At 43.6% G+C, this 13,086-nt stretch overlaps 1 long non-coding RNA gene across 4 annotated transcripts in view; it reads right to left on the bottom strand.

Moving 5' to 3' along the window:
* LOC136309162 (uncharacterized) overlaps window positions 1–13,086 on the bottom strand; it is a 69,631-nt gene that overhangs the window by 15,579 nt on the left and 40,966 nt on the right. For all 4 annotated transcript variants that reach the window (XR_010726244.1, XR_010726243.1, XR_010726245.1 and 1 more), the window contains 2 exons: window positions 11,352–11,507; window positions 10,577–10,757 (listed from right to left, as the gene is read on the bottom strand). This is a non-coding gene — a long non-coding RNA (uncharacterized lncRNA). The remainder of the gene's footprint in view (window positions 1–10,576; window positions 10,758–11,351; window positions 11,508–13,086) is intronic.

Here is a 13,086-nt window from a genome sequence, read left to right as displayed (position 1 = left end):
CTGGGGTTTCAACTGAAAACTCCACTGGAGAAGGATCCACTTCCCAGCTCACATGCATGATTGTTGGTGGGATTCAGTTTCTTGAGGGCCTCAGTTCCTCTCTGGCTATTGGCCAGAGGTTAACCCTCAGTTCCTTACCATGTGAGCCACTCCAACATGGCAGCTTGCTCCATCAAAGCAGGAGGAGGGAGAGGCTGCTGGCAAGAAGGAGTCACAATCCTTTGCAAGGTAGTCGTGGAAGAGCCATCCCCTCGTTGTGCCCACGCTCCATTCGTCAGAAGCACAGTGCTCAAGAGGAGAATATTACACAAAGCCAGAAGGTAGTCCTCTTAGAGACTACATGCCACAGACAGAGTATAATTTTTATACGTTTAAATTTTTATATAATATTTGGTTATTAAACTTTTTTTTTAAATGCCTGTTAAAAATAATTTTTCCAGAACCAAAGCATGTAGAAAACCTGGCAATGAGGGGAAAAAAAGTGAACACAGAATACAAGCTTCAGCACTGGGCAACCGTGGTCCCAAACACGTTGAAATGGTCTCCAACAGGAAGGAACTAGCAAGCCACACCTTCATAGTGTTCGCATTCATTGACCATCTTGGAATTATACCATTACCCATCTGTTCGTTTTCTTTGGAAGGCTAAGACAATCATAATCTATTGTTTTAAGTTATTTTATACATAGTAACTCATTTAATGCTCAGAATAGCCTCGTAATTTAGGTTTTATCATCCCCATTTACAAATGTGGAAAGTGAGGCACAAAGAGGTCACAGGACAGAGCCAGTGGTCTTGTAGCTTATGAATGGCCAATTGGGAATCCCAACCCTCCTTGTGACCACACACTCCATCTTAACCTCTACAGTGTATGACTTTGTAGGAGTAGGGGTACTTGGTCTCTGGTCACTCGATATGAATTAATCACAAGGAAACCAGCCTCCAGATAAACACTAGGGATTCTGGGGGGGGGGGGATGGAAGGCGGGAGGAGAACAGACAGAGTCACTCCCATGCAGATCTGCCTTGGCTCTTGCAGCCATTCAGCACATCTGTGGGTGTCAGTCGGCCAATGCTAGCTAGGGTCCTGCTGAAAATTACCGGGAGTTCGGGTCCTAGTTACCCCTTAGTGAGTTCAGATAAATTTTTTACCCAAGGTAAAAAAATATATATATATAAAAATCTCTAAGAGCCTTTCCTATGACCAAGAGTCCACAAATAAACAGGCTTGATTAACCTTCAGATGCCAGGTTGGGTAAGGAGCCATGCCCCAATCTGTAGAAATCACAATAGACCTTTTTACAAACTGATGATTTGTGCAAGTGTAGTGCAAAGTTTGGAAACTCTATAACATCTGTGTATATTTCTGAGCTTAAGTAAGCCAGAGCACCAGAGTTTGGGGGAACATCATGAGGTCAAATATGTTATCATGGGTTATCTGGTAGACCCCAGTGGTCCCCACCAAGCCTTCTCCACCCTCGCAGACAGAGGCAGCTAACTTTCCAGGAAAAAAAAAAACAAAAAAAAAACTTTAGCTTTCTCACAAATGGGTCCCAGTGGTTACCAGGACAACCCATGAACTTAGGATGTCATAGCGCCAACAGGTGAGTTAAGGAAAAGACAGAATTTAGCACATTATGTGACTGAGGAAATAGCTTGAAAGAGAGGGTGTGAATTGTGAATGCAAGACCTCCAGCCCCCATTACCCACCTTCTGCAAATGAGAAGCCAAGTAGAGGGAACTAGCTGTGCTTCTGCATTGTTCTCCTTAACTTTGCAGCCTGCTAATTAACCACTGAGGCAAATTAGTTCAGCCAGGAACAAAGGTCAGTGGAGGCAGGGAGCAAAGAACAAAGCACTTCCCAAGGACGTGAGGTCATTCTCCAGGTGTGATGCTTGGAGAGCTACCCAAAGAGGCGCCTGCCATCCACGGAACTGGAATCCAGCTCCCATGAGGAGCCTGCTGGACAGTGCTTTCCACGCTCTGCACAGAACAAGTGCCCGCAGAATTCTTTGAAAAGATTAACACAACAGCTGCACACGCTCACATGCACCACACACTTATCATCTCACATTCAGTTTCCTCAGCAATTCCAAACACTGCTCTGACTTCCAAGAGGAATCCAATCACATCCAGAGGGGTGGTGGGGTTGTTAGCCCTGCATCTGGAATCAACGAACACAACCTGAGAGACAAAATTTTTCTTCTCTTCCAACTGAGATCCTCAGCTCTGAAAAGACTACCTTAATCTTACATCAGTGTTTTCCCTCTGATATTGATATCTTTAAGGAGAAAGGAACAATTTTAAGAAGTTTTGTGACCTGAGAAGCTCTATTTTCCTACCCCTGGGAGTCCGGGCTTAATTCACAGCTTCCCACATCCTGGCTGTGTGATCCTAGGCCGGATGCGGCACCTCTCAGAGCTTCAGCAGCAGTCAGTGTAAAAACAGGATCTTCACACCAATTTGGCTGGTTTGCTTTCAGCACTGAGTCACGTAAGTCGTAGATGACATACCTCATTGTTGACCCTTCATTTATGAAGCATTTCTGCCAGGATCCTCCAAGGCACTCACTCTTGTCTTACCTTGTCCAGCCAGATAGGGAAGGGTTTTTCACTTCCTTCCCAGCAACCCCAGGTGAAAATACTTTAGTTCACTCAGGATTCTTGGAGTGTAAATGTAAACATGGCCCAGACCCTTGGAGTCTAAGCTACTCGCCAGCTTACCCCACAAAGCAGAGCCTGAGAATGGGCTTCTGTTCCATCCTGGGACTGGTCGGTAAAGGCAGGCATTGTAGTAAGTCCGAGTCTCCACATCTCCACATCCCCCATCTGCACTACCCTCCTCCTTTCATGTCCTTTTTGTGTGTGTGTGTGTGTATTTTTCTGAAGCTGGAAAGGGGAGAGACAGTCAGACAGACTCCCGCATGCGCCCGACCGGGATCCACCCGGCACGCCCACCAGGGGCAACGTTCTGCCCACCAGGGGGCGATGCTCTGCCCCTCTGGGCGTCGCTCTGCCATGACCAGAGCCACTCTAGCGCCTGGGGCAGAGGCCAAGGAGCCATCCCCAGGGCCCGGGCCATCTTTGCTCCAATGGAGCCTTGGCTGCAGGAGGGGAAGAGAGAGACAGAGAGGAAGGGGGGGGTGGAGAAGCAAATGGGCGCTTCTCCTGTGTGCCCTGGCCGGGAATCGAACCCGGGTCCCCCGCACGCCAGGCCGACGCTCTACCGCTGAGCCAACCGGTCAGGGCTTGCTTTTTTTTTTTTTTTTGAGGTAAGCTTGGTTAACAACATTATATAAATTTCAAGTGTACAACATTATAATTTGATATCTGTATACTGTATTGTGTGCTCACCACCAAACATCTAGTATCCTTCTGTTACCATATATTTGTAAATTGGGTAAAGGAGATCAAGTACATGCTCCTTTTTGTACTGCTGATGTTTCCCATTCCCAGCCTCCACGGTACTCCAAGCTGACTCCCGGTGGAGATGTTTTATTCATGTCTCTGAGAAGTCAGAGCCTCAGCCCAAGAAAGGGTCATAGGACACAGAGAGCATGTGTAACTTCTTAGGACAACAGTCCTCTCTAAAACCAGCCAGCCAGCACACCTAATAAGCTCTCACTACCTCTCAGGCCCTGCAGTAAGTCAGGAGATTCAACACGTAATAAAACTTCAAGAAACTCATCCTCCAGAGCGGGACACAAGCACATAAACATGTCTACACGATACAAAGCGACGGGTCCTCCTGGAGGCTCGTCATCCAGGCTGAGCCCCAACGCCCCCCTGGAGGTGCATCCTTATTCTGTGATTTGGTTTAGTCCATCCCCAGGTGTTTTTAATTGCTAAAATGTCCTTTTAAATTGAGCCCTTTTTTTTCCTGCCTTCTACCTTCACCTATTGGATTTAGAGTTTAAACCCAAGTCAATCTGAGATCAAACTCCATTCTTACCAGTGGTGTGACCTAGAGCAAGTCTTTCAACCTCTCTGAGCCTCAGTTTGCTCAGCTGTCAAATGAGGATAGTGGGCATGTGGACGTGTTGTATTACATGAGGTAACATGGCTTGCCCTATACAGTTAAGGAAACTGGGGCTCAGGGTGATTAAGCAGCGTGCCCAAGGTCTGTCTGTCGGAGAAGTCATGTAAACATAGGCTGTTTAGCTATTGCTCAATGTCTGTTATCACTGAAGATTCTGTTACCATCTGAGGGCATCACCATGTCAGCTTCTCCGGGGAAGATACTTCCTTCAGGCTCTGCACTTACATATTAACTGCACACAGGGCTTCTCGATTTGATGAACCACAGCTACTTCAAGATAAATGGGAACTCATTTTCTTTCCCTACAAACGTGTTCCCTCCCATCTTCTCCGTCTCATAGCAGCCAGATGTCTGGAAGTCACCTGCACTCCACCTTTTGCTCCTCTCTCTCACCCAGCCAAGCCTCCAGTGCCGCCCCTTGGGTACCGCCCCTCTGCCCTCCACTCTTTACCCACCTGCGATGGCCTCCATTCCCGCAGGCTTTATTTCCTGCCTGGATTTCTGCCAGTCCCCTGGCTACTCTCCCTGCCTCCAGGCAGACCGCTTGCAACCTGTAGCCCTGTCAGTCCCCTGGCTACTCTCCCTGCCTCCAGTCAGACCGCTTGCAACCTGTAGCCCTGTCAGTCCCCTGGCTACTCTCCCTGCCTCCAGTCAGACCGCTTGCAACCTGTAGCCCTGTCAGTCCCCTGGCTACTCTCCCTGCCTCCAGTCAGACCGCTTGCAACCTGTAGCCCTGTCAGTCCCCTGACTACTCTCCCTGCCTCCAGTCAGACCGCTTGCAACCTGTAGTCCTGTTCAGTGCTCAAGTGCTTCTTTAGAAATCGGTAGTCCTTGCTTATGAGCCTGCCCTGGGTAATCATTGTAGGATAGATACCGTCTCCCTTCCCTATCATACAGCCTGGCTCATTCATCTTCTTTCCGGCTGCCTCTCAGGTCTCCCCCAGCCTCCCCTGCTTCCCCTCTGCTCCAGACTACCAAGATCACTTGAGTTATGAGGATAATTAGAAAAACAGTGAAGCCCATTGGGTGCTCTCTGGAAGCTACACAAGTGCTCCCTGTTATCCCTACAGCTACGTGAGGTGTAGAATTACTGCCTCACACGTGAAGAGAGTAGGGTTCAAAGAGGTTAAGTCACTTGTCCGGAATTCACAAAATGGGGTCTATCTAGCTGCACAATCCATGCTCTTTACCACCATGTTTTAGAAACCTGGCTAGCTGCTCACTGTGGACCACCTTGTATGTCCTCATCCACCCCACTCCAGGTTGGCTGATTCTTACAGGTCTGAGTTCAAGGGTCGGCCTTCTGGAAAACAGTGGTTGGCCTTCTGCCCCCAGGCCGTCTCAGATCCCTCATTAACCTTTTATTTATTATACATCTCTCAGTTGAAGATTCCATCATCTGGAAGATGCATCCTTGGCTTAATAGTATCTCTCTGCAAGAAAACAAAAATCCCACCATGGTAAATGTATACATCCACAATCATATCTCACACTGCACACACAAACACAAACACGCACAAGCACCCAAGGTAGCTCCTATGCAAACTACAAAGTTCAGTCTCTACTAGCCTGCCTCCGTTGGTCCCATTTCCAATTTGACTAGGCTAAGCCTCTTAAGAGATTATCTCATTTTGATACTCCCAGGGCCTGATAACATGGTAAAAGTTCAATGAATGAAAGAATAAATAATAAATAGCAAGAAAAATAGCTAACATTTTTAAAGCACTTACAAAACTTAAGGCATTGAGTTAAGTATTTGGCATGGGTTATCTTATTTTATTTGCTCACACTAAAAACTATGAGACAGGAAGTTTTCTCATGTACATTTTGTGGGTATGGAACCAAAAATTCAGAGAAGTTAACGAAGTCACTTAAAGTTTGACAGATAGAATGATAAAAGATTGAGATTTTTATCATTGGCTAGTTTGGCTGATGTTAAAGTTTGAGTTTTAACCCTCTGCTGCCTTTCCAAAGAACAAAGACTATTGCTTCTCAGAAATGATGTTCAGACCCTCTGCTCCCTTGCCTTCCTGTCCCCATCCCTAGGCCAAACCTACCAAGATTATACTCGTCTTTTTTTCTTTTTGTCACATTGTGTCCCTAAAAAAAAAAAAAAAAAAAAAATCATACAAAATCGTAACTTCAAGTAGAGCTTGTCCAGGGTGGAAAACAATAGAATTAGTGCCTTTTTTTTCCTGGATGCCACATTGCCAACCTATCTAAACAGCTGAGGCACCCTGTCGGTACTAGGTGAGCTTGGAGTCTACCTTGACTCTAGGTCTTTCTCACAAAAACTCATCCAGGTAGCATTGATCTTCTATTTCTTGTACTTCTTTTACTTAAAAACTTTATCTTTCATAAGTTGCACCTTTGACTTAATATTATCTTTAATATTAAGAAGAAAAACAAATAAAAAATTCACCATGATGAATGTACACAACTTTAATCTGTACCTCATGCCACATATAAAAGTAAATTAAAAATGGACCTTAGACTTAAATGTGAAATTATACAAGTTCTTAAAGAAAACATTGCATAAAATCTTTGTGACCTTGGATTAGACAAATATTTCTTAAATATGACACCAAAAATAAACATAGGAAAGAAAAATATTGATAAATTGGACTTCACAGAAATGAAAATCTATTCTAAAAATGACACTGTTAACAAATTAAAAGCAAGCCACTGACTGAAGGACAATATTTGCAAAATACATATTAGATATAGAACTTTTAAAAACTTTTTAACCCAACAAAAGAAAACAAAAAATCAAATAAAAATGTTGAACAGACTCTTTGCCACAGAATATGGACAAATCATCATATAAAAAAAATGTCATCCCTGGCCAGTTTGCTCAGTGGTAGAGCATCAGCCTGGAGTGTGGATGTCCCAGGTTCAATTTCCAGTCAGGGTACACAGAAGAGTCACCCATCTGCTTCTCTACTCCTCCCCCTCTTGCTTTTCTCTCCTTCTCTCTCTCTCTCTCTCTCTCTCTCTCTCTCTTTCTCTCTCTCTCTTTCCCTCTTACAGCCATGACTCGATTGGAGCAAGTTGGCCAAAGGCACTAAGGATGGCTCCATAGCCTCCTCCTCAGGCACTAAGAAGAGCTCAGTTGCCAAGCAACGAAGCAATGCCCCAGATGGGCAGAGCATCGCCCCCTAGTAGGCTTGCTGGGTGGATCCCAGTTGGGGAGCATGCAGGAGTCCCTCTCTCTGCCTCCCCTCCTCTCACTGAATAAAATTTTTTTAAAAGAAAGAAAGAAAGAAAGAAAGAAAGAAAGAAAGAAAGAAAGAAAGAGAGGGAGAGAGAAAGGGAGAGAGAAAAGGAGAGAGAGAGAGGAGGGAAGGAAGGAAGGAAGGAAGGAAGGAAGGAAGGAAGGAAGGAAGGAAGGAAGGAAGGAAGGAAGGAATTGTCCATATTAAAATTTCTTTTAAAAAATGCTAACATAGCCTAGCGTGCGGAGGACCCGGGTTCGATTCCCGGCCAGGGCACACAGGAGAAGCGCCCATTTGCTTCTCCACCCCTCCGCCGCGCTTTCCTCTCTGTCTCTCTCTTCCCCTCCCGCAGCCAAGGCTCCATTGGAGCAAAGATGGCCCGGGCGCTGGGGATGGCTCTGTGGTCTCTGCCTCAGGCGCTAGAGTGGCTCTGGTCGCAACATGGCGACGCCCAGGATGGGCAGAGCATCGCCCCCTGGTGGGCAGAGCATCGCCCCTGGTGGGCGTGCCGGGTGGATCCCGGTCGGGCGCATGCGGGAGTCTGTCTGACTGTCTCTCCCTGTTTCCAGCTTCAGAAAAATGAAAAAAAATAAAAATAAAAAAAAATAAAAAATGCTAACATCATGATGCGGAATGCTCATACATTGCTGCCATGACTGCAAACTGTTATGGCACCTAGAAAGCAGTGGGCTAGCTCCCTAAAATCTCAAACATATGCTTGCCACATGACCCAGAAATTTTACTTCTAACTACCTAAGAGAAATGAAAATGTGTGTTTACACAAAAACCTGAACATGAATCTTTGCAATGGCTTTATTCATAATAATCCAAAAACAATACAAATGTCATTTGATGAATAGGTGAACATTGTGTGGGACATCCCTGCAATGGAATACTGTTTAGTAGTGGAAAGGAACAAACTACTAATACTTACAACAACATGGATTAACCTTAACTGCATTCACTAAGCACAAGAAGCCAGACACAGAAAGGCCACATATATATGTACCTGCTTATATAACATTCTGGATAAGGCAAAACTATAAGGATAGAAAACAATTCCATGATTGCAAGAGGCTGGAGTTGGGAGTTTGACTACAAAGGGGCATTAGGGAAATTTTTAGGGAAATTGTACCTTGATTTTGGTCTTGGTTACATGACTATTCTATTTGTCAAAGTTCCTGGAACTCTACACTAAGAAGGATACACTTTAGCGTATATAAATTATTCCTCAATAAAATATGTATTTCTTTATAGTGCAACCAATGGTGGAGGAAAAATTAGGTTCCAATTAGTTGAATCTTTAAGGACATAAAGATAGATTTTCTATTTACAACTACTCTACCTATAAATACTGTAGCTAGCTGCCTTTGATATAGACATCTAAAGTTCAGAAATAATAAATGTTAGAAAAAATTCTCTTAGAACCAGAGAAATGCACAAGGTAATTCCGTGACTCTCAGCATAGACTTCAATCATGTAAAGGTACAGTTTATTAGATCTTTTCTGACCTTGAAGCTATGTGTTAGTTACTACTTTGCAATCAATATTCCCGAAGTGGAATGAGCATCTCTTCTATTTCTGTACCAAAGCAGAATGTGAATATATTAGACCGGACTGCACTCATGGTGAGAAAACTGAGATCCATCCATGGGAATGCCTTCCAGCCAATGTTCTCCTTCAGAAACTTTCCATTTGATGAAGAATAATTCAGAGTCTGGGTTTCTATTTCCTAAATCTTAGCAACCAAACATAGGACCTCCTTCTGTGTCTAATTTCCCAGATTGACATTGGACTTCACTTGTTTGTGTGTTCTGGCTTGATCTCCTTGCCTGAGTATAGAACCCGCATCACCCTACCAGGCTCATTTAGAAGCACCGTTGCTGCACTCAGGATGACTTGACTGACTTTATTCTATCAGGAAAACATTTACAACTAATTTTTTTTATTCTTAGAAGAGACTGAAACTCCACAGACTTACACTTGGAAAATAGTTTCAGGGAATTATACTTTCAGAGGTAACTTCTTTTTAAGAGTTTTACAGAAGTAACTGCCATTGTGATTAAAATCAAGATCAGCAATGAGGGAAGACGAACACTGTACAACAGAGGAGATGCCCCAGGCCTGACATGGCATCATCAGTGGGTACCCAGTCCGGGAGGCAACCTGAATCTAATCGCGATGAAACAGGAGAAACAAAGACAAGGAATTGTATTCTTCAAAACAGCCAAGATTGTAAGTATTATACAAAGAAAAGTTAGAAATGTTTCAGATTACAGATGGTCACAGAGACTGACGTGCTGAGGTGAAAAACGCTAAATAGTACGTTATTGATGCAATAATATAATCTAAATACTGATTGTAGATTAGGAGAAAAGACTGTCAATGCTAAATTCACTGAGGTTGACAATTGTGCTTGTCATGGTAATGTAAAAATATCCTTACTCCTAGAAAATATGCTAGGAATTATTTAAGAGTAAAGAGAAAATACCCAGGATAATGAGCCAAGAGGTGTGCAACTTACTTTCAAACTGCTTAGGAAAGAAATATTATTTTTTGAAATTATTATCTGTATTATTATTAAACTGTTATTATTGTCAAAATTATTTCTAAATAAAAAAGCTTTTAAAAATAAAGTCTTTTGAGCATGTCATTTTATACACACAGTTAACACCATGAACATTGCTTAATTACAGAATTTGGGGAGGGGGAAGAATGGAAAACATGGTTTTGCAAGCCCAGTGAAACCCTCTGTAGGCTGGATCCTTATAAATGTCAGTTCTAAATATCACTTGACAGATGTTTTTCCAGGCCTTTTAATGGGACGGACGTCATGCACACTCTCTCCTTCAGACAGTGCCTTCTGTGGTGAGGTAAGGCCTCTGTGGACGCTGGCCTGCCAGTCATTTTCAACACAACAATATCCATGTTCTCCAAGACCCTCCAAAGAAGGACTGAATAGTTACTGCAGTTATAGCAACACTTGCCCTTTCCCTCTGTTTGACTTGGCCAAGACCTTTTTGGATACAGTCAGTGATCCTGCTGGTCAAGACCTAGGCAGTCCTGATGACTATATTCTTCTCTTTTCATGGTCATTTTACTGCTCAGCACTACTCAGGGGGGAGATAGGTGCACAGATCATACAGAAGAGAAGAACTTAACCCTAGTGTCTTGTTTTTATCATATATGTGTCATCCTAATAGTTCAGCTGTTAATACAGGAAGAGGGATACATTGGCTCAAACAAAATTTGGGGTTATAAAGTTCTTGTGATAATTAAAAATCCCAGAGAATTAACACACATGAAGTTTAATTATCATACTCACAAAGGTCAATATGGATGGTTGCTGCTCCTCCATTTGATGACTCAGGAATTCAGGGTCCTTGACTTTTGTGTCATTGTCATCTTCATTGCCATGGGTGATGGGTTGATATCAACAGGTATACTTGGAAGGGAAAGAGAGCTTCCATATCCTGGAAACCACAATACATTCTGCACAGGTGCCACTGTATGGGGTAAAAGAGTGGCTAGTCCATGGAGATTAATGTGTAGGTCCAGAAGTGGCTTACTTCATTCTAGCCCTCACTATAGAGTCGACAATAAATCACAGATATTAACACTCCCCCGCTAAGAGGTGGGGTCTACATTCCCTCCCCTTGAGTCTAGGAGGAACTTTATAACTATCTCCACCTGTAGAACATAGTGAAAGTGCCAGTGCATGGCTCGTAAGGCGACATTATAAAAGACAAATGGTTTCAGCTTGGCTCACTCTCTGTGTGTCTCTGCATGCTCACCTTTGGACTCAAGCCACTATATTGTGAGGAAGCCTAGGCCACGTGTGTATGTTCCAGTGGAAAGCCCCAAACTGTTCCCCAGCCAACAGCCAGGGTCAACTGTTAGACCTGTCAGTAAATGAGCCTTCAACATTCTACAGTAAGTTCTAAACATAATGGAGCAGAAATGAGCTATTCTGCTGTACCCAGCTGAATTTCTGACTTGCAAAAAAATGATAAGAAATAATAAATCATTATTACTGCTTTAAGCCACTAAATTTGGGGGTAACTTATTACACAGTAACAGATAACTAATACAGTGAGTACCTTGCTAGTCTCTGCCACAATTCTCCATCCTCTCCACATGGAGTTGTATAGTAGAATTCTCAGACTGCCAGCTGGGGGTAAAACCGCCACAACCACTCTCACCACCACTATCATCACTGGTTTTCATTGGTCTCAGCATGAAATGCACATGCCACACTACAAAAGAAAAATTTTGAGAGTTTTGCAAAGGTGGTTATGGCACAGCTCAGGGAACTTATCAGTGACACACTAGAGACTGACAACAATGAGAGGTGGGGGTATTACCATCCTAGCCCTGAAGGGGCAAGGTAGGGACTAGTTATGAGACTCTAATATATAGGAAGGATCAACTGAAAGGTATTGTGGCTTTCCAAATGCAACCACTGTCAAATTGAGGCCCAGCAAAGACAGCTGGGGGGGATAATTACCCAAACAGTCTCTCCTGTCACTCTCTGATTTCCCATTGATTTATTTCCTATTGGCTGAACTGAACAGGAACTAAAAGGCAAAGGACCTCGGCTGACACAGTCACAGGGAGCAGTCTCCCAGGGAAAGAACAGGATGCGACAGGTGGAGAGTAGATCTGGAAAGGAAATATGAATACTCTGCACATCACATTCAGCTTCAATACCACTATCACGACCATCACCATCTCCATATCATCACCATCATCTTCATCCTCATTTTTGAATACCTCAAGTGTGCATACAAAATAATTTCATGTGCTTCTCTTGTACCATCCTCAAAATGTGATCCTTGCATCTAGCAGTGCGGTTGGTGCCTAACTGGTGCTTAGTCAAATAGTGTATAATGTCCACTCTATTCAAGCATCTGGGCTAGGAATATGGGTACAGTGAATAAAATTCCAAGTATCACCACAAAGCTGTAAAGTGTTAGAAAAGCTTCATGGAGACCCTCATGGAGACAGTGGTGCCCAAGATTAGCCATGGGTGATGGGTTGATATCAACAGGTATACTTGGAAAGGAAAGAGAGCTTCCATATCCTGGAAACCACATGAAGGAAAAGTTTAAAGGTGAGGGAAATAGAGACCATAAGTTCTGGAACATAGAACTTAAGTAGATGAGATGTAAGCCCTAAAATGAAAAAGCAGAGTGCTCATACTGTAGTGTCTTGAAAGCTGCACTGATGGTTTCTGAGCAGAGGAAGAAAGCATTCTAACTGCTCTTCAGGGATACCGAGTTGACAAAGATGGGTAGGATAAATGAAGTACTCACATACATGAAGTGGAGAGATTATTTGTAGGGGCACTGCCCTCGTTTCAGTACAGAGAATCTTGCTAGGAGGATGGGAGGAGAAACAGAAGAAAAGGTGGTGTTGACAAACTGACAGATTGAGAACCAAGACAGTCAAGTCGAATCTTCTTACTGCCAGCACTGCTGGACATGGGAACGCCATTTGCACAAGTATTTATTGAGTGACTGACTGACTACCGTAAATGTCACTGCTCTTGCTCTTGACTTGTGGACACAGCAGAGGGCAAAACAGGTAAAGCAGTCTCCCTTCTCACCTGACTCAGAGTAGGTAGTGCCATTTACACAGGCAGGAAATTCAGGATTAAGAGACAGTATAGAGGATCTCTGCCTGGAATAGTCTTTCTCTAAACTTTGCCTAGAAAACTACTACTCATCCTTCAAAACCACTTCTAACTCCACAACAACTTAGATGTTTGTCCTTCATTCTTTCATTGTACTTTGCTCATTCTGTCTCTTCTGAGATGAGAATTTCAAGGGTTTA

The sequence above is a fragment of the Saccopteryx bilineata genome, chromosome 6 (genome assembly GCF_036850765.1).
Source record: "Saccopteryx bilineata isolate mSacBil1 chromosome 6, mSacBil1_pri_phased_curated, whole genome shotgun sequence".
Lineage (NCBI taxonomy): Eukaryota > Metazoa > Chordata > Mammalia > Chiroptera > Emballonuridae > Saccopteryx > Saccopteryx bilineata.
This window is presented reverse-complemented; position numbering and strand designations above follow the sequence as displayed.